Source organism: Tursiops truncatus, chromosome 13 (genome assembly GCF_011762595.2).
Source record: "Tursiops truncatus isolate mTurTru1 chromosome 13, mTurTru1.mat.Y, whole genome shotgun sequence".
Lineage (NCBI taxonomy): Eukaryota > Metazoa > Chordata > Mammalia > Artiodactyla > Delphinidae > Tursiops > Tursiops truncatus.
The window spans coordinates 85,710,308-85,734,710 of record NC_047046.1 but is presented as its reverse complement, the minus strand read 5'-3'; the positions used below and the strand labels follow the sequence as shown (position 1 = coordinate 85,734,710).

The 24,403-nt window shown below is 42.9% G+C and overlaps 1 long non-coding RNA gene across 1 annotated transcript; it reads left to right on the top strand.

Annotated features, from left to right (window-relative positions):
- Positions 1-23,254, top strand: LOC141276229 (uncharacterized). The gene is made up of 3 exons (XR_012325480.1): positions 1-271; positions 466-2,914; positions 21,524-23,254. It is a non-coding gene; the product is annotated as an uncharacterized lncRNA (long non-coding RNA).
- Positions 23,255-24,403: the final 1,149 nt, after the last annotated feature.

The window sequence follows — 24,403 nt, the reverse complement described above, 5'->3', positions numbered from 1 at the left end:
GCAGCCAGAAATAAATAAACAAATAAATGTATTTTTTAAAAAAGGAAAGTGAAGGTAAAGTTTTGCTTTTCACTTTTCTTGTTTTCAGAAAAGGATGGATGTGAATTCAGGGGTGACCCAAAGCCTCTGCACCAACAGTGGATTTGTGGAGCGTCACTGACAGGTGAGCTGGTGTGGAGAAGCCTTGGCGATTCTCTGTGTCCTCACCTGAACACAGCCCTGCTCCCTCCTGAGGTGAAGGCGAACAGGACTTCTCAGTGCCTTTCTCCAGGTAACCAACTGCAGCACACTGAGAAGACGGCTGGGTTCACTTCTCAGATCACGCCCCGTCACACCCTCAGGCTTGTGACAAATCTTAAGCTCGTGTGAGAACTGATGAGTAGGAAGACCTGGCTTTATTTTCTGCCTTTTCTCCCGGCATCCTCACCTTCTTAATTTCCTCTTCCTCCCTTTTTTCTGAAAAAGAGAAAGGAAGCAAAAAGATCGACTGCCACTTGCCTATTCCAGGATCAGGGAGGAGAGGAAAGCCTTTGGGATGAGACCGTGAGCTCCTGCCCCAGGGGAGCGGTAAGTCAGGAGGCTGTGTATCGGGAAAGGGAGGTGAGGAAGAGAGAGATGTGCCTTAATCCACAAAGGAGTAGTAGCGCCACATCCCTTGAAATGGTGTGGAGATGAGTGCAAATATGTTTGAAATGTCGGCTCTACCCAGCACATGGAAAGGCTAAGAGAGTGCGTATAAACGGCATAAAAAGAACACTGCTCCTGGTCTCAGTGCCCGCCGCCAGACCCCGCTGTGTGTTCCGTGTTTGGTCGGAAGGACTAGAATTTCCCGAAATCTCAGTGGGGAGCGCAAAGCCTGATTCCTCCCCTTTTCTCATCTCACCTCTGTGGCTCTCACCTGAGCAGGTCTTACACATACCTGCCGTGTGCAGTATGTGAAACCTTTGCCCCCAGAGAAAACTGCTCCTCTGTGGTAGGTGTTCTACGGAAGTTTGATCTGCCTTTCACTGTAATTTCAGAGGTTTAAGCAGCATTGCTGGAAGAGACTCTTCTAGAAGTTCAGCATCCCAGGGTCTGCAATGTCATCTGGCAGCCTTTCTTAAACTGGCCATATACACCCTGCTCTTTGTGACTTTTGAGAATGCATTCCAAGATAGGAATGAGATCAGGGTGGGGGACTGCTGCCTGAGAATAAAACTGAAGACACAGCCACGATACCAGCAACAAATGATTTTAAATTATTTACGGGGATAAAATACCATTCGTGGCCTTTATCCGATGCCACGGAAACGACATGATTCAGATCCCTAAGGTGGGCCAGGGTAACACTTGAGCAAAGAAGAGAATCAGGGATGAATCGTCTTTTTTCACTCAGCTGAAGGCAGAACTTCCTCTTATTTTTATTGTAGTTTTTTTGTATTTAATATACAAGAATTTGACAAAGTACTACAGTATAATCATCTAATAATATCCATTTTACCCCATAAAATTATTATATCCAGTCTTAAAATGTTAAATATGTCACGATTACAAGTGAGTAACATAAAACTCAGTTTATAATATTAAAGCTCGTAACGTGACACAATGTTATCAATCACATTCCCTGGTAATATTACACTTTCCCCATTTTTCTTTAATTTTGCATTTTTAGTGTAACAAATTGAGATTAAAGGAGCAGCTCTTATTCATAATCTCTTGGCAGTGAGTGGCAGAGAAGTTACAAGTAGAGTGATGACAAAGCAAATCACACGAACCCCTAATATTTAATAATGTTTCAAATAGATTACTGAGATTTAAGATCCTGAGTGGGAATCGGCCCTGGATCGGTGTGGAGGGCACCGTAATTACAGGGTCGTTGCCTTAGACCACTTCTGAATAAATCCAGGCCATTAGAGAAAGGCTTGAATTAAATTGTGTAGCTTGGAAGAAATTGAGATAGTCCTCTTGGAAGGTTTCAGTTTTCTCTCTGTTTTTTAAGGAACTCTCTGAATATTTTACTTTAAAGACTGAGTAGCCTGACAAACATGGAGTTCTTTTTTAAATAAGCAGGTTAATACAGCTTAACACAAAGGACTGCCTCTCTGTATCTTCCCCTGGAACATTCAAAAGGCAAAAATATTTTCCCTTGAGTGTTTAAAAATGTGCCAGTGTACTCACTCGTTATGTTTCTTAAGACAACAGAGCTGTAAAAAGTTCCCTGTTAAAATTTTCCTAATAAATGGGGGGACATCTTTTAAAAGTTGTTGAGATTGGTTCTGAATTGAGGACTTTTAGATAATTACGTTTTAAAAAATGTACAGTTAGCCGGACTTTCTCTTGGCCATCATACACGCATCAGTTACTCTGTAATTAGTTACGTAGCATCATCTAGGTCCTCTCGTCAAACTTTTCCACCCAAGTCGTTAACCCAGCAGGATCAGCCTCTGCGCTGTGCGCTCCAAGCAACATTTAACCTCTCAAGAAAGAGGTGCTTCCGTTACCGTAGGTGCAATAGCATTTGACCCGATTAGTCACTTGGCAAAAGGAGCATGAGCTTTCCAAACGAAAAAAGGACTCCCTGTGTGCTGTAATTTTCACGTTGAAGTTGAACGTTCTCCTCTGCACACATCTTGAATGTATCCATTTCACCTAAAGTGTGTCTCTGAGAATTTTCATGGCCAAGAAATGGAGATGCCGGCTACCGTGCTATGAGAAGGCCCTGTGAGTTCTCCTACATTATTACCAAGAATCTTTGCTGTTGCCAAGGAGAAGCCTCATCGCATCACAGCAAATTCAGAATGGGTTGCATATGGCTACATAATGCTATTTACCAGGGGGCTCTGTTGTCACACTCCTGTAAACGACCACGGCCAAGACAAAGTCTTTGCCTGCCTTTCCGGAGAGGGTTACCAGCCATGAGCCCCAAGGGACACAAGTAGGTTTTACACGGTTTTTGAGCGCTGGGTACGAGCCACATTGTTAGAAATGGAGACACGACCATCGTTCACATAATACAAGTACTTTCTGTGTCTGTAAAGAAAGTGCTGCAGAAGGGGTTAATTTTCCTTTGGAAATGGGAGAATTGAGGACGTCACGGGGTGGGGGGGGTGACACTGGGAGTTTGCCAAACTGTGAAGGAGGGAGGCGGGGAAGGGGGTGACCCTGGCAAGGTATTAGGGATGCAGGTATAGAGCAGTTTCTATAATTTATCCCATGATTCAGCTACCGTGTTGGAAACAGTGGTGACATGTGATGGGAAGTCCTTCCTGTGCATAAGCTCATGGACCCTCACAACAATTTCATAAAGCACATCCTATGATGCCCGTCATATTGATGAGAAAACCGCGCCTTTGGAGCCAGAGCTGATCGCCTGAGTCTCGAGTTAGTGGTGTGGCCAGGAATCCCCCCAGGGCTGTCTGACCCCAGAGAGGAGTTTAAAGTGGAACCTATTCACTGAGACAATCCATAAAGTGCGATTTTAAAATATATTATTTAGGCCTCTTCTCTGTGGTGTTAAAGCAATGGTTCCTGCAACTGAAGATTTAGTTGGGTAAAGCGTTAGTTAAACTGGATCGACCTCATATGAAGGAAGAAAATGTAAAGGAAGAAATGAAGTTGGTGGGGAAGAGGAACTACATAAACACATATTTAAATGATTGAAATCCATACGTATGTATATATATTCCAGTTTCCTGTTGCTGCTGGAACAAAGTACCACAAAGTTGATGGTTTAGAACAACACAAATCTTATCTTACAGTCCTGGAGGTCAGAATCTGAGAGGGGTCTCACAGGCTATGGTCAAGGTGCTGGCAGAGCTGTACTCCTTCCAAAGCTTCCGGGGAAGAACCTGTGTCTTTGCCCTCCCAACTCCCAGAGGCCCCTGCATCCTTGGATGGCGGCCCCTTCCTCCGTCTCAAAGCCAGCGGCCTATCACCTTCCAGCTGCTCTTCACAGCTGCTTCCGACTTCGCATCTCTGACCCTCCCGCCTCCTTCTTTCCCTTATAAGGACCCTTGTGATGACATTGGCCCCTCCAGGACAACCTGTGAAAGGACCCGTGAAAGAGGGACAGAAAAGTATTCAGAGAACAGACTCTTTTTATATAATCATTTTGAACTTCAGTGCCTTGGTGATTTTCTCGCCGGGTAGGAGTGTTTTCTAGAGAAGGGGGAAGAAGATAAATGTGGAGGAACAGGGTGTATTTGGGTAGAAGAGTGTAATTGTGTGTTGTCGCTGTGGTTACCCTAGTCGAGCAAACATCCGAGCACACGTGAACCCAGAGGGAGGCTGCCCTTCACTGGGTGTTTGCCTCAGTCACCATGTAGAGAAAAGAATGTGTATTTGCACTTAATTTTAAAAATCGGCCTGACACACGTCTATGTGGCAGGGTGGTTCTTGTGCAGGCATTTTCCCTTTGGACTCGGGGCCTGGTCTTTGATGGGAATATTTTGAAGAGGAGACGAAGTGTTGGTCGAAAACCGAAGTCTGTGCACACGGGCCTTCCTTCAGTGCACACGGCCGAGAGCCCCACCGGCCAAGCGCTCCATCAGTGTAATGGATAAGTGTGGTGTGCGGCTTTGTCTGCTGAAGCAAAAGCATTTGTATCTGTTTCCAAAACTGTCAGGGATCAGTCAAGCACATATTCCCTTGAAAACGAGAAATGCACGTTTCTAAAGCTCACCCGAACGTAGCCCTCTCTGCCATAAGGAGCAAGTTCACGGCCAAGCCGTGCTACAGCGTGGGGCGTTTTTGAGAGTCGCTCCGACCTGGAGTCCTAACTGACGTGTGAAATAAGTCCTCCTCCGCTTTTACATCAGCACCCAGGCACCTTCATCAAATCCGCGGGCTGCACAGGAAGATCCACTTTTCATCCGAAGGCAAGGCGACCGAGAATTCAAGCCACCGGGTGGCTGAGGGAGCCGGGGTGTCAGGTTCCAGTCTTCCTGCCTTTGCTGTCGAAAGGGGAGGGATGTGGTCACATCAGGCAGAAGATGCCGTCAAGGTGCTGAGCACAGGCCGTCCACAGACCCGGAGAGAACGGCCTCGTCCCAGGTTCTTCAAGGAGCCCACAGCGATAGCCCAGCACTCCCCAGCCTGCCCCTTCCTCCACGTCCAGAATCTTCCAAACCGCCTGGCTTGGAGCTCTGCACGCATCTGCTTCTTCCCCTTTTCCTCTGCAAGCTCCCCACTCATGTGGCCTTTAATGACCAAGATGGAGGTAAAATCCTTCTACAGAAATGGTGGGTGTTTGTTTTCTTTTAAATAAAATGTTAGGATTCACTTTTATGCATAAGGAAGCAAAGTAACCCAACTCTCTGCCCCCGTGCACACACAGTGAGCTGTTGGGACTTGGAACCTATGTGAAAATGCTCGTGGATGCCTATCAGAGTCGGGTTCTTACCCTCGAAAGAGTGGACAGAGCGCAGTGCTGAAGTCCATTGGACTCGCCTGTTTTAATGAATGATGCTAGTACCTGTGGACTTCCGGGTGTTCTCCCTTTCCTCTCAGATACTATGTTCACAGCCCATCTATTCTGGGGAGGCTTGAGTTGTTCCCAGAGGTTTACAGAATGCTCAGCTGCTTCCGACGTGAGCTGAGGTCTGAGGGCGGTGCTGAGAACGGCCCCGTTCGCAGGATCTAGGGCTGCTCTTTCGGTCAGATATTTCTTCTTCTCCTCTGCATAAACGCTTTTGACTTTGGCAGACTCTGTGACTCCCCATAGCAATAAAAGTGTGCCTCGGAGTGGATAATTCCAAACCGAGAATAATCCTCAAGCCATTGGCGTCTGTTTTGGGAAGGCGTGTTTGTACCTGCATCGTAATGAGAGCCAAGAAGACTACACAACCCGTAACGAAGCTGGATACGGCCAGTCTGTTTCTGAAAGTGGCGACAGTCAGCTTTTTTTTTCACTGTATTTTGTCATTTGGACGCAATTTATTGCCCCCTTCATGCTCGGTTGGGGGAGGAACATTAAACTCTTTTGGATCAGATATTTTCAGAACAAGGGGCTCTTCAATGAGGCGGTCACTTCCTTGTGTCCTGTCCATCACAACTGAGATACAAGGCATGAAACCAAAGAAGGGAGAGGAAATACATACTTGTCATGACCTCGTGGTCAAGAGCAACGGCCTGGGGTCAGACCCAAGTTCAAATCTCTTTCTTGCCATCACCAACCTAGCCGTGATTTTAGACAAGTTAATTTCCCTCTCTGAACCTCAGGGTCCCCAGCTGAGAATAAAATTCCCAGCTCTATGGAGGTTATAACAGTGAGTCTTAAGTAATACGGTGGAAATAACTTAGGTAGCACCAATATTGGCATATAGTAAGGGCTTAATAAATGATAATTTTACCTCGCAAACCAGCTTCCTGCCTGCAACAAATATGCAGGAGTCAAAACGAAAATGTCTGAATGCTTCTTATGCTAAAGTGAAGATTCCTGGCCGAGAAAATGTGTATTATTCCAACCATACTTGTTTCTCTAACCAAGCTAAAAAATCAACATATTTTTCTAGAAGCTACGGAGAAAGCATAATTTTTTTTTTTTTTTTTTTTTTTTGCGGTACGCGGGCCTCTCACTGCTGTGGCCTCTCCCGTTGCGGAGCACAGGCTCCGGACGCGCAGGCCCAGTGGCCATGGCTCACGGCCCAGCTGCTCCACGGCATGTGGGATCTTCCCGGACCGGGGCACAAACCCGTGTCCCCTGCATCGGCAGGCGGACTCTCAACTGCGCCACCAGGGAAGCCCCCAGCATTACATTTTAACAATATATTTTCTAACTAATAAAATGCAAAGATGACATTCTTTGATTTTATGAATTGAAGTATAATATGATATCCTTTACTGTCTCAGGTGTTTTGAAAACATAGCTCTGTTAGATACTTATACTTTGGTTACAAAGGTTCTATGTGGATAATCAGAAAGATGGAAAAAGGTTTTGAGAAAAGAGAGGAATAGGGGTGGAAAATGGGGATAAGGAGGAATATTAGGTGAAAGAATAGAAGCAGGTTATGAGTCAAGATCTGAAGAGGAAGTAGGGGAAGGATGTCAGCCGCCCTGTGTCTGGAAGGAGTGTTGTAAATTCCACAGGACGCACCCACTTCCGGTCTTCTCAACTTCGTCCTGCTTCTTACCCCTGTGCGTCTACCAGCCCCGTCATTTTTACGGGTGGGAGACAGATTCCCACTTTCATCATCCAGGGCAGACTGGACAGCTTCAAAACATAAAATTTAAAAATACCCTTGTTTCGCTATTGAACCAAACATATTTTAAACGATGCTCAAAAGCTTCAGGTGGGAATTAAGATACGTGAGAGAGAAAATCCTTCTTGAAATATGAAGTTCCACTAGGCATCCACACGTGCGAATGTCCCGGGAGAGAGACCATTTTGGGAAGAAGATAACAGTAACATATCTGTCTTTTCAAAACCACAGTGCAGCTCGAGCAGCAGATTAAGGGAGATTTCTAAACTCTGTTTCTGACGAAGTCCAGGAGATTCCTCCGTTTCACTGGTAGAGGAATTCGATGCTCTGTTTCTTGGGAGACCTCTACCGTAACTCATGGACACCTTTTCTAGGTTGAATTTTATTTAAAAAAAAAAGACTCAGCAAAGTAACCTGGAGTTGATAGATCTGTTGGGCCACTGTTTCAGTACTGGAGTATGACAGGCTTCAAGGGTCTACGCCGCAGCAACAAGCCAGCCTAAGACTCAGCACCGCTCTCTCAGCTAGTGGAACAATGGGATTTGGCAAATTCAAAAAAAAAAAAAAAAAAAAAGCATACATTGATCATGTCACATAAACAGGAGATGCTCTGTTATTATCGAACGTCCCAGAGTCCCGACCGGTGATCTCTTCCTATACAATGATGCAATAATTCAATGATGTTCTTCAAACTTCCAGTAAATTTCCACCGGTTCAAATCTTATCGAGGCCATTAAATCAAGGCTGATTTGGACATAAATATTTCTCTTATACGGTAACATATAAATGGGATCAGATGGTCAAGGTAGTTCGGGTAAGTGGCAACTATTAATTTTATTGAAAAGACCTCCCTGGGTTGATGTTACTGGTTTGAAAGACTTGCCCATCTTTAAGGGGTTAACCGGCATCCCATTAATGGAAACACCATCACGAGACAAAGTCATATGGTTTAATGCACCCTGCTTTGAATTTAGAGTTCACGCAGAGTCTAGACTAAAGGCCAAATGAATTTACAGCACTTCATGCATTTCTAGGGAGGAACACTTTTACTGAAGGATATGTAAATATTGCACTAATCAGAGGTTCTGGAATTCCAAATGCCATAAAAGGTTATGACCCAAAGCTCTGTTAATATATGAGTGAAGGCGTAGACTACATCCTTTTGAATGACAGCTAACACGGGGTGTTTTGCATGAAAAATAACCCGTAATAAATGACCTCTGCTTTTTCCTTTTCAAACCTGTGACAGTAATGAACGGGAAAGGAGGCGCAGTGTTATTTACACCCAAACACAGGAAAGTCTCGCACGAGTCTTGGCTTCCATTCAGGAGGATGGAGGAGCACAGAACTGATCGCAGGGGACAATTGATTCTCTTTCACTCTGGGGGCTTCCCAAGGAGCTCCAGGGAAAAGGGAAAGAAGTGCAAACATGTGCGAAGGTGTTAAAACAAGTGTTTCATTTCCTAAAGAATCCGTTCTGTTGGAGGGTAGGGATGCCGTCTTGGAATGCTGATAAAATCTTTCTTGCTCTGAGAGCCCATGACCTTTACCCTGTCAGATCTGTGTCTCTTGCAGGGGATGAGGGCGTTTCAGCGGCTTAGAATCCCCTCGGGGCTGCTTTCATGTGCACAGAAAGTTCTGTTATTTCCCCAGATTTCAGCTGGATCCAAAAAGTAACATATCTCCGTAAGTGATGGAGATCTCCTCCTCTCCCCAGTGGGACAGGGTTTTTCTGTATTTTATCATTTAAATCTGGTCAAAGATCCATTCTATTTGCCTTTTTTTTTTTTTTGCTCAAAACATTGGACCAGTACTTTGTCAGGCCTCCCCAGACGTGAAGCTGTGTCAGGCCCACGGCCGTGATTATGTTAGGAGGTTTCAGAGGAAACATCTCGCGGTGTCTGGGCACATTTTTTCGTTCCAAAATTGAAATCAGGCTACTACCAGTTAGATCACTTTGGATTTTATCTCATGATTTCTTTCCAAGTCTCAGGTTTGTGCTGTTTTCGTATTTTTCGATGCTCGTGTGGCTCTAGGTTTTCATTTTCCCAGAAGCTCTTCCCCTGTTTGCGGCTCAGCTGTGCGTTTTCCTCCACTCAGCCTCGTTCTGAAGCTGCGATTTGTCTGTGCACGTCTCACCTCCACAAAGCTCGTTCTCTGAGCTGCCCTTGGGAAAATGTTACCCCTTGAAGGTCAATGGTCTTCTTTTAGGTATTTACAGAAACACCACATCCGGTTTCCCTGCCTCAAGCCTCCGCTCTAGGCACAGGGTCTGTGACTCTGTCTATTAGGGGGTGGAAGTTTTGTGGGCTTTGGGTAGTGACCCCGGGCCTTTGGATTCGGATTTAAAACCTGACCTGAGATCCGGGGTGTACGGGAAGGAGCAACCTCACAGTTGGATTCTCTAGGCTGTACCTCTGAAATCAAGGCACTCGCTGAGCAGTTTGACTTTTAATGGAGAAACTCCTCCTGGGCTTTTAGGTCAGAATCATTCATTCCGGGCCTCAGAGTGTGAATAACAGCTGACCTTGAAGCCGAATCTGGCTTCTGTTCCCTGACACTGAATTAAATCTCGGAGACAGAGCTTTGGGTGAAGTAGGAAAGAGTAGCTTTATTGCTTTTGCAGGCAAAGGGGACCACAGCGGGCTCACGCCCTCAAAACTGTGTGTCCCGACCTGGAGGGGGTAGTGAGGAGTTTTATAGCCGTGGTCCAAAGAGGGCGTGGTCAGCTCGTGGACATTCTCCTGACCGGCTGGTAGTGAGGTAACTGGGAGTCCGCATCGTCAACCTTCTGGTTCCACCAGTCTCGGGTCTGCGTGCCTGTGGACAGCAAACAGTTAACTTCTCCCACCCCCTCCAGCTGCAAAACAGCTAGAAGATATTGTTCTGTGTATCCCTTGAGGGGGGACCAGGACCCTCCCCAAGGCTGCGCTATTGTTTCTCTTGACTGCATCCCCTCCCTTCCCTAATTAGCAACTCTGTGAACCTGCCCATTGGAACTCAGGGAAGGTCTTGGAGGCTGAGTGAAGCCTATTTCCTATAATCAAGAAACGGGGGTACACAGAAAAGCTTTTGTGCCCAGGAGCCCCACGGGGCCCTGCTTGGTTTCAACCTGCAACCCACATGGAATCACCTTCTTACCCTAAAGAGAACTCTTCCATGTACACTACAGGGCCAATGAAATATAGGCGAGGAGAGAGAGGGAAGGCATTTCCTTTGGTCAGATTGAGAGTGAATCACACAAGTCTCTTTATGTTGTTCCTTCCGTTTTTCAAGGACAGGACTCCTCTGTTAGACATTTCGATGAAAACAGACACGTTGGCCTCAATCCTCCACAACCCACGTCCTTAGGGAGAAGCGAACGTTTAGTCTACTGTGTAGGCTCAGTGCTCCTTGTGTAGACCTGTGTTTAGATTCAGTAAGCATTTATAGCGTGACCCGAGCCTGGCTGGCACCAGACCAGGCAACTTGAAGCAGGCGAGGAATGAACCTCTTGCCCCCATAAAGATAGATTCTTGATCCTTTGGGTGGAGAAAAACGGCCATCACCAAAATCATGCTAAGAAAACGTTTACACCTTGATTTACCCTTGGTCTTTCATAGTGAATTAATCTTTGTGTTTTATTTGTTCCATTTTTTAAACTTGAATTTATTGGTGGAACATAACGATACATACATAATATTCCACACTTACATATGTGAGGCTGCACAACATTTCACTCTGAGACTGTGTCTTGAGAAAATAAACTACATTCAAATTCTACCTCTGCACAGGCAGACCATTTCTGTGGACGCTCATCCCAGCCTGAGGTTTTATCATCTGGGGTTTTTGCTTTGGAATAATGCAGGAAAACTTTACCATTAGCTTGAATAGAACTTCACTTTGATAGCAAATGTGCTACAAAATCTGTATAATACAATCTCAGGGCAAATAATTTGGGATTATGTGCATGGATCTTCCTAAGTGTTTGAGGAATCCATGAATTGAGCAAATACATGGGCTTGGTAAATTCTTTTTGCATAAGAAATTTAGACTATTCTGTCCAAATAATCCATTTATCCTCCTGAGCTCACATTCGTTCCAGTGTTCTTTCTGTTCCTCCTTAATTCAAACATTCATATAGTTTATTTTCTTAGAACTAAAGAAGTAACTGGAGACAATAGATGTTTCAGATTTGTATCTTCCCTTCAATTCTTTCTTCATTATAATTGTACCTACATATTGTGGTGCTGGAAGATCTCAGTCATGTGAACAAAATGCTGAATGGGTCAACTGGAAAGAAGCTTCATCTTGGTTGTTACAGTTTTTTTCTAAAGTTATCCTCCAGAACCAGAGCAAATTATAATTTTATTCAGAGATGCAAAATGTCCTCCCTATTCATATGCACTTGTAGTCAAATTTTGAATCTGGGAGACAAAATAACCTCTGATTGAGCATTACTGTCTTAGGTCAAGGAAAAATGATATTACTGACATGGCCCAGGTGAGGAATTCTGTTTAGCTGGGATGACAGAATAAAGAAGACAGCTGAGCAGAGACCAGTAGAACTACAGTAGACCCATCATAACATATGACATGGACAGCAATAAATCACTGTTGCTGTAAGCAGCTGCAATCTTTGGGATCATTTGTTATGAGGAATGACCAAGTAAGAGCTGACTGATACACGTAGTCAGCACAGGCCTGAGGCACGTGCTCTTCCATGAGTCAGAGGATAGAATCAACTCTATGGAATTACAAGGTTAAGAATGGAGAGATAGGGGCAGGAATTCTGGAAGGACAGACTGAAGACCTCCTTAGATTTGTTTGTAGCAGACAGAATAATGGCTCCCCAAAGATGGTCATGTTCTAATTCCTGGAATCTGTGAATATGTTAATTTACATGGCAAAAGGGGTTTTGCAGACATGATTAAGTCAAGGATCTTGAGTTGAGGGATGATCTTGATTCTCTGGGGAGGGGAGCAGTATAATCACGAGTCATGTAAGTGTGGAAGAGGGAGACAGGGGAGTCAGGATCTGAGAAAGAGATGTGATGGTGGAAGCAGAGGTTGCAGAGGTGTGATTGGTGGCCACCATCCAAGGAATGTGTGTAGCTGCTAGAAGCTAGAAAATTCTAGAAAACAGATTTTTCCCCTAGAGCCTGCAGAATGAAATCAACCTTACTAACATCTTGATTTTAGTCCTGAAAGCCTCCTTTCAGACTTTTGGTCTTCAGAACTAAGATCATATATTTGCGTGGTTTTAAGCCACCTCATTTGTGGTAATTTGCAGCAATGGGAAAGTAATATGCCACTCCTCTATAAAAGCAAAAAAAAAAAAAAAAGGGGGGGGGCATGCAAAATGGTCAAAATCAACTTCTTCAGAACTCCAGAAATTAACCAAGCGCTTGCAACAATCTGAGAGGCATGTATTAAAGAAAAACGACTGAGACTCAGTTAGAATGATGGGGTTTGTGGTAGAACATGTCCTCCTCCTGTAAATCTCCGGAGCCCCATAGTAGCCTTGAACACCAGAAGCCATGCAACCATGGTTGCTGTGGAAACCAGCAGCCTGGTAGCTATCAAAGGAGACCAAGCAGGTTTGGAATTCATTGCCACTACTCGACCTGCCCCACAGCTCCCTGGAAAAGCCCCATGAACATATTGTTATCATTTGACTTGACTCAGAGCTCACCCTACAGGAAAAGCTCTGTCCCCAGGGCATTTGTTGAAAAAACAATCAGCTGTAACTGTTTAATGACATAGCTGCCTAAGACTGTGATACCATTTGGCAAAAGGAAGATCCTTGGTAAGAAATGTCCATGGGGGCTTTGGAAAGCTGTTATATTCTTGGTAAACTACAAGGTCACACACATGTGCAGGGCTGTGTGCATCACCAGGGAAGGCCTGAGAGCCACCCAACCTTTCACCTCTGAATGACCTTGAGCTCATATGCAAGCCGTAAGTGAAGGCTAAGACAAGCCCCTCCACAGCCTGAGCCTTGAAATCATGCCCCAACCTGTGCAGAGCTCCTTGTCAACCAGTGGAACCTTACGGTTTAAGGCACCTAAAGAAACCTTACCAATTATTAACTGACTACTAAGCTAACTGAACAGACACTCCATTGGCCACACACTAAAAGGGACACAGATTTTAAAGAATTAGCCCAGGAATCACTATGCAAACAAAGAAAAGCAAAACAACAAAACGTGTGTGTGCGCGCATTCTGGTTTTTACAGTTGTTATATAACATTATGTAAAATATCCACTTTTTTAAAGATTTATTTATCATTTATTTATTTTATTTTATTTATTTTTGGCTGCATTGGATCTTAGTGGTGGGATGCAGGATCTTCATTGAGGCATGTGGGCTCTTTGTTTCAGCACGTGGTCTTCTCTCTAGTTGTGGTGCACAGGCTCCAGGGTGCGTGGGCTCTGTAGTTGTGGCTCATGGGTTCCAGAGTGTGTGGGCTCTGTAGTTTCCAGCATGCAGGCTTTCTAGTTGAGGCGCTCAAGCTCAGTAGTTGTGGCACGTGGGCTTAGCTGCCCCGTGGCATGTGGGATCTTAGTTCCCTGACCAGGGATTGAACCCATGTCCCCTGTATTGTAAGGCGGATTCTTTACCATTGGATCACCAGAGAAGTCCCAAAATATCCACTTTCAACGAAATTTCAGAAGACATGCAAAGATACAGGAAAGTGTGGCCCATATAAAGGGAAAAAAAATGGTTCTCGAAGGGGCCCAGATATTGGATTTTCTAGGCAAAGATTTTAAATTAGCTATTACAAGTAAGTTCAAAGAACTAAAGGAAATCATGTCTAAAGATGGAAAGAAAGTATGATTAAAGAATTAAAGAAAGTGTATTTGTCTCATTATTAACTTGAAAGAGTTATTTATATGTTCTGGAGACAAATACATCATCAGACATTTGTTTTTAAGTCTTTTCTTCTAGCCTATGGTGATTTTTTTATAGTTTCAATTTTTTTATTGGAGTATAATTGGTTTACAATGGTGTGTTAGTTTGTGCTGTACAAGGAAGTGAATCAGCTATATGTATACCTATATCCCCTCCCGCTTGGACCTCCCTCCACCCCTTGATGAGCAGAAGTTTTCAGTTTTGCTGAAGGCTAATTTATCTTGTTTCTCCTTTATAGTTATCACTTTCTAGTGTCCTAGGTACATGCTGCTTCTCAAATTAATTTTTGTGTATAGTGTAAGGCATAAGGTTGAGGGTCCTTATTTTTTCCAACAATTTTTTTCCCAATTTTTGCAGAACCATTAAAAAAAGACTTTTCTTTTCCCCATTTAATTATTTGAATGTCCTTTTCAAAACTATTTGATTACAGAAGTGTGGGTCTCTTTTGGGAATCTATATATTTTTAAAGAAACCCTTTTTCCTCTCTTTATGCCAGCACTATACCCTCTTGATTACTGTAGCTTTATAATAATATTTGAAGTCAGGTAGTGTTAGAATCAGGTTTGTTCACTTTTTTTTTTTCAAGATTTTTTTTTTAAAACTGTTTGGGTTCTTTGCATTTCTGTATACATTTTAGGAGCAGTTTGTGAATTTCTATTGAAAAACATGGTGAGAGTATGATTTGGAATGAACTAAATCTATACATGAATTTGTGGAAAATTGATCTCTTAACAATATGGAGGATTCTAACTCGTGAACATTGCATATCTCTACTTTTTATATATTTCTGGATTTAATTTGCTCAATTGTATTAATAATTTTTGTGTCCATGTGAGATATTAATCTGTACTTTTCTTTTCTCATGTCTTTAAAAGTTTTGTTATGATAATTATCTTGGCTTCATAAAATGCTTTGGGAAATGATCTATCCTGTATTTCTGAAAGAGCTTATATAAAATTGGTTTAAATTTTTTTTGTAAATATTTGATAGAACTGACTGGTGAAAAAATGTGGGCTTGAGATTTTCTTTATGAGAAGTTTTGATAATTTGAGGTAATAGAATATATATATATATAAATATACCTCCAATTCCTGGCAAGAGGTCCTAAAAACCTTGTAATTTCATAAGTGATAAGACCACTAGGAGAATCTTTTATCCTAATATTTGGTCTTTGATCTTGGTTTCTGACACCGAGTTCCTAAATCCTTAGAATAATCTTGGCGATAACAGTGTCTTTGGTTCTAAGGAGGTGAGTCTTGGTGGGCTCCTGGATGGGGGTCGGTCACCAGAAAGACCAATCCGAGATTAGAAGCTTGGAATTTTCATCCCAGCCCCCCTTTCTCCATAGAGGGGACAGTGGCTGGAAATGAATCCATGATTGATCATGCCTACAGGATGAAGCCCACATAAAAATCCCCAAAGTGTGGGATTTGATTAGATTCCAGGAGGGTGAACATGTGCAGGTGTTGAGAGGGTGGCTAGCCCAGAAAGGGAGTGGGAGCTCCGCCCCTTTCCACTTAGCATCCCTATGTGTCTCTTCCTTCTGGATGGTCATCCATATCCTTCATCACATCCTTTTATGAAAAACTGGTCAATAGCAAGTAAACTCTTTCCAGAGATCTGTGAGCCACTCTAGCAAATTAATTATACTTTTTATTATCATTCCGTTCAAAATATTTTCTAATTTCCTTTATATTGAGTCTTATTGTTATTTTAAAATGTATTGACATGTGTCACCTGCTGTATTAGTCAAGGTTCTCCAGAGAAACAGGATATTTCTATCTATCTATCTATCTATCAATCTATCTCACATCATGGCTTATAAATGAGTTTGGTGAGTCCAAAAATCTGATGGGCGGGGTCGGCAGGCTGGAGAGCGGGGATGTAACAGGAAAGAGCTAAATCGGACTCCAGGTTCGGTCTGTGTCTTTGACTTTAACCTTTGCTTTTCGTTGCTTTTGTTATATACTCATACATAATGGCCTGCCTCAGGGAACCCTGCCCCACTGCCTGAATATTAAACCAAAGTGCCTTTGTACCTCCTGACCCTGTCCACCTGTGGATGGATGCAAGAAAGAAGAAATTAACACATCCCCTCCCCAAGACTGGCCATTCCAGGGGACATCTGCAAAACTTATGACCTTTTTACTTTACTTCCTCATCTCCTCCCCATCTCTGTGCTATAAAAGAAACCAGCATCCAAACCCCAATAAGATGGTTTTGCAGAGACGCTAGTCTGCCATCTTCTCAGTCTGCTGGCTTTCTGAATAAAGTCGTATTCCTGGCCTCAACACCTCGTCTCCGATTCATTGGCCTGTCCTGCGCCTAGCAGAGCGAGCTTGGACTCAGTAACAAGGAGAGGGCTGTGATTTGAGTCCACAGGCTGTGTGCTCTAGAACCAGGAGGAACTGACGTTGCAGATGAAGTCTGAAGACCGTCTGCTAGAGGACTCTCCCTAGCTCGGGAGTGGTCAACCTGTTCTATTCAGGTCTTCAACTGACGGATGAGGCATATACATGATGGAGGGCACTTTGCTTTACTCAAAGTCCACCAATTTAAATGTAAATCTCAATCAAAAACATGCTCACAGAAACATCCAGAATAAGGTTTGACCAAATATCTGGGCACCGTGGCCCAGACAAGTTGACACATAAAAGTAGCCATCACACTTGCTTTCCAAAACCAGAGCTTTGCAGTTACTTTACTGACGTTTAATTTAACCACATTGTGGTAACAGAACATGCTCTATGAGACTTTGGTCCCTTTAAATGTGCTGAGACATGTTTTACAGCCCAGCATATGGTCTATCCTGATGAACTATCCATGTACAGTTCAAAGGGTGTGCAGTTTATAGTTACTGTGTGGTTGACCGTGTTATCTAATTGTGCAATAAATTACTAAGAAAGTGGTGATAAAATCTCCAACTATGGTTGTACTTGCATCTGTTTTTCCATTTAGTTCTGGCAGTTTTTGCTTCAGGTATTTTCAAGCTCTTTTATTCAGTATGTGCATGTTTATAGTTATTTTGTCTTCCTGATAAATTGATCCTTTTATCATGATGAAAAGGTATTTTATCCTGATAATACTCCTTGTCTCAAACTCTATTTTTTTCTGATATCAATGTAGTCATTGCAGCTTATTTTGATAATAATATATATTCCATCCTCTTACTTTCAGCTTGTATGTTTGTATTTCATTTTATATTTATGGATATCTCTAGTAGCCAGAACAGAGCTGGGTCTCATTTATTTATTTTTTAATCCAGTCTCAGAATCTCTGCCTTTTACCTGGAGTGTTAATCCATTTACATCCAGTGTAATTACTAATATTATGTGGTTTAGGTTTACTCTTTTGTTTTTGGTTTTCTGAGGTTTTTTTTCTCTTTATTCCTCCATTTCTGCCTTATTTTGGGTTATGTAACTCCTCAATTGGCTTTTTGACTATAGCACTTTGCATCATTTATTAGTGGTTGTTCTAGAGACTATAATGCATCTTTAATAACATTCTGCTTAGAGTTAATATTATACTATTTTACATAATAAGTAAGAAATGTACAATAGTATAGTTTTCTACACTACACTATTGTTACATATTGTAACTTTGTGCCATAGTTATTATATATTACAACTACATATGTCATTATCCCTATAATACTTGCTATAATATTTGCTTTAAATAATCACATGTCTTGAATGAATTTAAAAATAAAATTATAACTTTTTACAGTAACATATATCATTTTTAGTGCAAGTTTTTCCTTCTGGTGTCTGTCCGGTGTCATTTATCCTCAACCTGAAAATTTATTTGGCATTTTCTGTTATGCGGGTATACAGAACAAGAATAAATGCCTTTAAGTTTTTTTTTTTTTTTTTTTTTTGTGGTACACGGGCCTCTCACTGTTGTGGCCTCTCCCGTTGCGGAGCACAGGCTCCGGACGCGCAGACTCAGCGGCCATGGCTCACGGGCCCAGCCACTCCGTGGCATGTGGGATCTTCTTGGACCGGGGAACAAGCTCGTGTCCCCTGCATCGGCAGGCGGACTCCCAACCACTGCGCCACCAGGGAAGCCCTTTAAGTTCATTTTTGAAAACTATTTTTGCTTCATAAGAAATTCTTCTACATTGTTTTATACTGAATTAAAATTTCTGGGGAATGTGCCCAGGCATTGTGTTTTTCAGTACCTTAAGTGATTCTAACATACAGCCAGTCTGGGAATCAGAACAAAGAAATATGAAATGAAGCCTGAAGGAGGCTTAGTGCCAGGTCACTTGGTTTTTCTGGTCTTGAACAAACATTCACTTTGAGTGATTATAGAAAATAAGATCACACACACACACACACACACACTTTCTCTAGGAAAGGTCGAGGTAACTAAGTAGAAGTCTCATATAAGAAAAAATGTGAAAATTTTCAGATTCAGATAGAGGAATCCACACTATTATCTATGTGTGGTCCTCCCTGGGGCATAGCTAACTGGTACATTTGCCTGTCAATCAAAGGGCATCGTGCCACCCAGGTCCTGGGTTAGGCAGAGAGACGACGACAAGTTATGTGACCTTGAGCAAGTTCTCAGCCCCAGTTTCTGTGTAAAATGGGATCAAAACCGACTAATTTTTAAGGTTATTATGATAACTAAAGATGGCAGGTAAAGCACATAGGATATAAGAGACCTCAGAAATGATATCTTTTTGCTCTGTACAAAGACTAGGAAGTGAATTTACTTTTCTTCTGTATCTTGACCCCAGATAGAACAGATGTTTTTCTGTAAATAACCTCTCACAGGTGCAATTATTTACGTATCTGGCTCTGCTATTTGAAGGATGTGTACACAAACAGTTATTTGTAGGGAAAGGAAATCTACCCTTCATTTCTACAACCCCAGTTTCCTAAGTTTCCTCTCTTAGAGGCTAAGAAAATAGTTTTCACTCTACCTACTTCAAAGATACTTATCACGGGCTAATGGCATGAAGACTCTATGAATGACAGTTGGGTCAATTGTTTTGAGAGTAACCTCAGATAATTTATTTTGTGAGCTGGCTGGGATCATTGCAAAGTTTTCCCATAATAGTAAAAGATCTTGAGAAATGAAACAAATAAACAAATATATGAAAACTATTAATTAAAGAAGGAGACACAGGGAAACAATTGTGGAAATATTGAGTGTTAGTAAGATTGGGAAATGATAGAATACCTCTCTCTGAGGAGCTTTTGAAAACACTGTACCTTCTTGTACATCTGGGACAGTTGGTCTAGTAGTTGTAGTTTAGCCATCTTTGGAAAGAGGGATAGGAGAGACCAAATGCATAGCCTGACCAGTTCGGGGAGCGTTGAACTCATTTCATTTAATGTGGCTTCAAACTGCAGCCCCAAAGAGGCGGCAGATGCGAGCGGGGAATGCTGAGCTCCAAGGCAGGCATCCATCCTCACCTCCTCTGCCCCTTTCTCCAGTCTCTGGTCGTCATCCTGGGACAAACCCCCAAAGAACCCACAAAGCTGTGCTAACATTGGCTTTCGATAAGGAGCCTAAGAAGCGCTTCCGCTCTTTCCAGTGACCCCCAGGCTTCAGGGAGGGGCCTGGAGCGGGCACGTGAGCCAGTTCCTGCACAAAAGAGCAAGTTGATGTGGCGTCTGTTTCCCGGTTTACACCAACCTGGGAGTCAAACTATGGGCACAGCAGTAAACAGTGGGCTCCGTGTTCAGCCCCACCCGAGGCTCCCAGGCTTCTTCCGGTGGCCCTGGGAGTCTGGGGGTGGGTGGGTGGGCTCCGCTCTGCGGTCTCCACTCCTGGCGGCGCAGAGGTTTTGGTATCAGGCCGATGCAAGTTCATCCACATCTTTGCGTGTGTTAGCACTTCCTTTTTTATTGTGGGATAATGTCGTATGGATGGACCATTCATCTGTAGATGGACACTTGTGCTATGTCACTTCGGCTGTTTTGCATAGAGCTGCTATGAACCTGTGCCAACTTGAATTTTTTGTCCCTATTTTCAGTTCTTTTAAAAGGCACAGAAGTTTCTTTAAACCAGTATTTTTAAAGAGTTTTGATTAGTTGTCAACATTAAAAATTACCTGTAAGTCTCTTTCTACATTTTCTTAAAATACTTCCTGGTTTTGGTCAGACTCCGCAGGGGATGTGTTCATTCCTTCTTTCCTGCAGCCATTCACAGGTGGGCCTGGTCAGGATGTTTCCTGTGAGCTAAACAAAGGTATTTTAGCTTAAGACACAGGCACGGGAGGCAGAGTTCCTGGAGATGGGCCATTATGTATACTTTAAGCCATAGGCAACATTCCTTTAGTGATTAACTTGTAGCTAAAGCAATAGAATACAAAGGTTACGGCAAAGGAAGCGATCCAGTGCGGAGTCGGGTTTGCCCTTCCCTGTTACACACGGATGTTCAGAGTAGCTTTATTTGTAATAATCCCAAACTGGGAACATCCCAGGTGTCTGTCAGTGGCTGAATAGTTAGGCAAGCTGTGGTCCGCCCACACAATGGGACATTATTCAGGAATAAAATGGGATTTTGTTGATGCAACTACCTGGATGAATCTCCAGAGAATTCTGTTGAGTCAAAAAAGGCAATCCCAACAGTTACATACCGTTTGATTTCATTTACATGAGTTCTTTTCTTAAACTGAAGTATAGTTACAATGTGGTGTTAATTTCTGCTGTATAGCAAGGTGATTTAGTTCTACATATATATATATTTTTTTTTAATCTTCTTTTCCCTTATGGTTTATCTCAGGGTATTGAACGTAGCTCCCTGTGCTGTACAGTAGGACCTTGTTGTTTATCCATCCTATAATAATCGTTTGCATCTGTAATCGTGTGCATCTTTTACGTAAATTCTTGATGTGATAAAATCAGAGATGGAGAGCAGATTAGGGTTTGCCAGGAGTAAAGGAGCGGGCGGGGCTGCAGAAACCCGGTTGTAGATAAAAGGGCCACGGCATGGGGGGAGGCGGGGATGGACTCGTCCTGTGTCTTGACTGAACCCATGTCAGTTTCCTGGTTGTGCTTACGGTACCATCATTTTGTAAGATGTTACCATTGGGGGAAACTGGGTAAAGGGTACATGGGATCTCTGTAGGATTTCTTACAACTGCATGCAAATTAGCAGTGATCTCACAATAACAAGCTTAATTAAAAACAACCACAACAGAGGTATGGGCACACAAATCTGTACGATTAGCAACAGAAGGTCCGAGGTTCCTTCTACTTCTGACACACAGAGCTTCTAGCACAGGGAACGTGGTCTCTCTTCCGCCCAGAGTCCGTTGGCCATTTGGGGACCAACCGTTCTTGTTGCTGATGGACATTTCTGAAACCCAGTCATGGCTGCAGGCACTCAAATGAACACTTATCCCCAATAGGAAATATGGGGCAATGGTTGTGAAGAGACCGCTGTGTTTCTCTAAACTGTTGAGACAATTCATGGGCTTCTCTTCCTCCACAGAACCCGATTTGACCCTTGCAATGGAAGCATGGGCTGGGAACACAGCCATCGTGGAGCGATTCTAAAGAGCATCTCTCACCTCTAGGTTCCACCTATGTAAGGCCACGTAAAAAAGGCAGAGGGGAAATTCTAAGCTGTCTCGACAGACGGACCCTAGCGACGGCAACACATCTGTGCAACAAAGTGTGTGACCAGGGAGACTGAGTTCTTCAAGGCTCTCATTATGATTCTGTCACAAGATCAAGAACCTTCCATAAACTTTTGCTTAGTTACTGTTCCAATGAGCTGATTACAGGAAATTAAAGGCAATTGGCACATCTATAGGACGTAAGGATTCAGCGCAACTTAGCTGGTGATGGTCTTGGAAATACAGTATTAACCAGAAATTTAAAACCCCTCAGCTTTTAACAACATTATTTCATTTTATGGAACAATATGGACTTGTTTATGGCCCTTGACCATCCACTGATTTATTTCGCAAACATTTATTTGATGCTTACGTTATTCTCACCCACTGTTATCCAGCAAGGCCTTGTATTTTCGCATCTACACTTTCATGGAAGCCTTTGATTTTTGGCAAACAGTCATCCCAATATATTGAAACAAGAAAAAAGGGAAAGAAGGTCTTAAAAACATATTCTTTCTCTTCTGTTCATGCTTTCGTAATATTTGACATGAATAGAAATGATCTTTAGGTCCTGCATGAGTAAACATTACAGAATAAAGGGGAAAGATTCCTCAGCTCAGAGCTGGGTTCCCTACACGGAGGGTTTAGATATCTTTGCCTTTTTATTTCAATAACTTCCCTCTGATGAGTCCATGTTTGCTGTGCCAATAGTTTCATTTTCAAATAAGGTATCTCGTACATGGCAAATCTCAGAAAAGTCTCGTTATTTTCCTGATTATTTTCATTACTTTCACTGTTGCTTTTCTGCTGACATGGAATCAGTTAAATTGTTCTCAAGTCTAGCTTAGACTGAGATGTTTGTGCTGAAAAATATATGCACTGAAAAAGGAATGCTTACTAGGAACCATTTTGTCCACAATTATGTCCTCTTCTTTTTTATGTAAAAGTTTATATTCTGTGCAACAATTTTCTTAGATTTTAATGTTTCATTAATTGAATCCACTCTCCAAAATTTTCATCTACGAATTTTGCTCCCTCTTGGACCAAACTTACTGAAGGTGAACTGCCATTTTCTCTCCCCCTCCCACAGAACTCGTCATGTAGAGAGGATGCTAATGAGACGTGACTGGGGAAGGGTGCACAGGTGTATTATACGGGCTCAGATTGGCAGCCCTCTGATACACACAACACAGGCACACACACGCACACGCACACACACACACACAGAGCCAGGCCTGATCAAAGACTTCCATTTGGTTGGACTTGGCAATGATTTTGAAATGTTGACAACTGTCAAATTAAGATCACCCAAGCCATTTCACAGGCTCAAATCTGGATGCGGATCTCAGAACAGAAGGAGAGAGCTACTGGCTCCTGCCCAAGTGACTTTATCATTTATCATTGGGTTAGCGATGCTTTATGAAATGGAGCCAGAGCAAACTCTAGAAATCCTTTCTTTTCACAATTACCTTGATCTGAAGGAAGAAAATAGATTTGTCTTTTATCTAAAATGTGCAGATAAGGAGCTTGGTTAGGTTCCTTTAATTTATGTTTTTCATGCTCCCCTTTCTTTCCCCACCAGCCTGGGGGAAGCATCATGTCTTTCAGTGGGCAGGGCAGGGTGGGGAGATGGGGCGAGGCGGGATTAGTTCTCCAGGTCTCTGAACGGCTGCATTTCCGTATTCGGTCATGGTGATGTATCCTGTTGCTACACATCCGGTGATGCCCACTTTTCACTGTCCGTCCTGGGTGAAATCTTCATGCGTCTCTTGTCTTCCTCTTGATTTTAAGCCTGTTAAGAGCGATGACTGTGTCCTCTCTATCTTGGTCAGTATTTTTGCACCCAGCACAGCATCTGCCCAGAGTAGGGACTGAATAAGTGATACCAACACACGGAGAAGAACAGATGATTTGGGTGCGTGAGAATGAAACGTGGTTTTTCTTGAGTGGCCATCTTGATTGGAACTGTAGCAGAACAGAGACATTCAAATTATTTACTGAAAACCGTTTCTTTGTAATGTTAGATTAGTTATCTATCAGCAGATGACTCAGCTGACATTTGAACGGAATCCTTTTAGTTAGAAAAAATGAATATTCTGTTTCCAGGAGTGATTCTGGTCAGCACAGTTATCCCAGACTTCAAGTTGAAGGTCTGGGAATCTCTCTGCACACACAGTAGATGCCGGGAGAGTGCTGTCTGGGAAGAAGCCAGGCCACGTGCTGCTCAAAGCCCTTCATCCCAGCAAGAAGTTCCAGGTTATCAGTAAATTCATATCCAGGGAGTCGTAGAAATTAAACCCCCAACTAACTTCACGATCTGTTGTTAGGTATGCAAAGCCACTCAGGTCAAAACTGTAAAGCTCGTCCGACAATACTCCTAATACGCTCCTGCAAACCTCCCACGCCTCTGAGTTTCTGGAAAAAAAAAAGCAGCAATACCATTTTGGACTGCTTGTGTGTCAAGACCACAGGGTGTCAGCTGTGCAAATCGAATGGTAAATTAAACAATAGTTATGAAAAGGCCTGGAATGGTAATACTGGTACAGTCAAGATGAAGTGCTGAAATCATCATCTTTGGAAATAATGAACTCCAGTGCGGTGTGTTGGGTAGATCAGATGTAAAAGAGAGTATGTACTCGAAGTGAAGCGGATTCATTTGTATTCAGTACCTTAGTGGGCTTGGAAGTGAGATGTGGCTTCTTTAAAAGAAACACATTATTATACCATTTGCTTTAATTAAATAATTCTTTGTT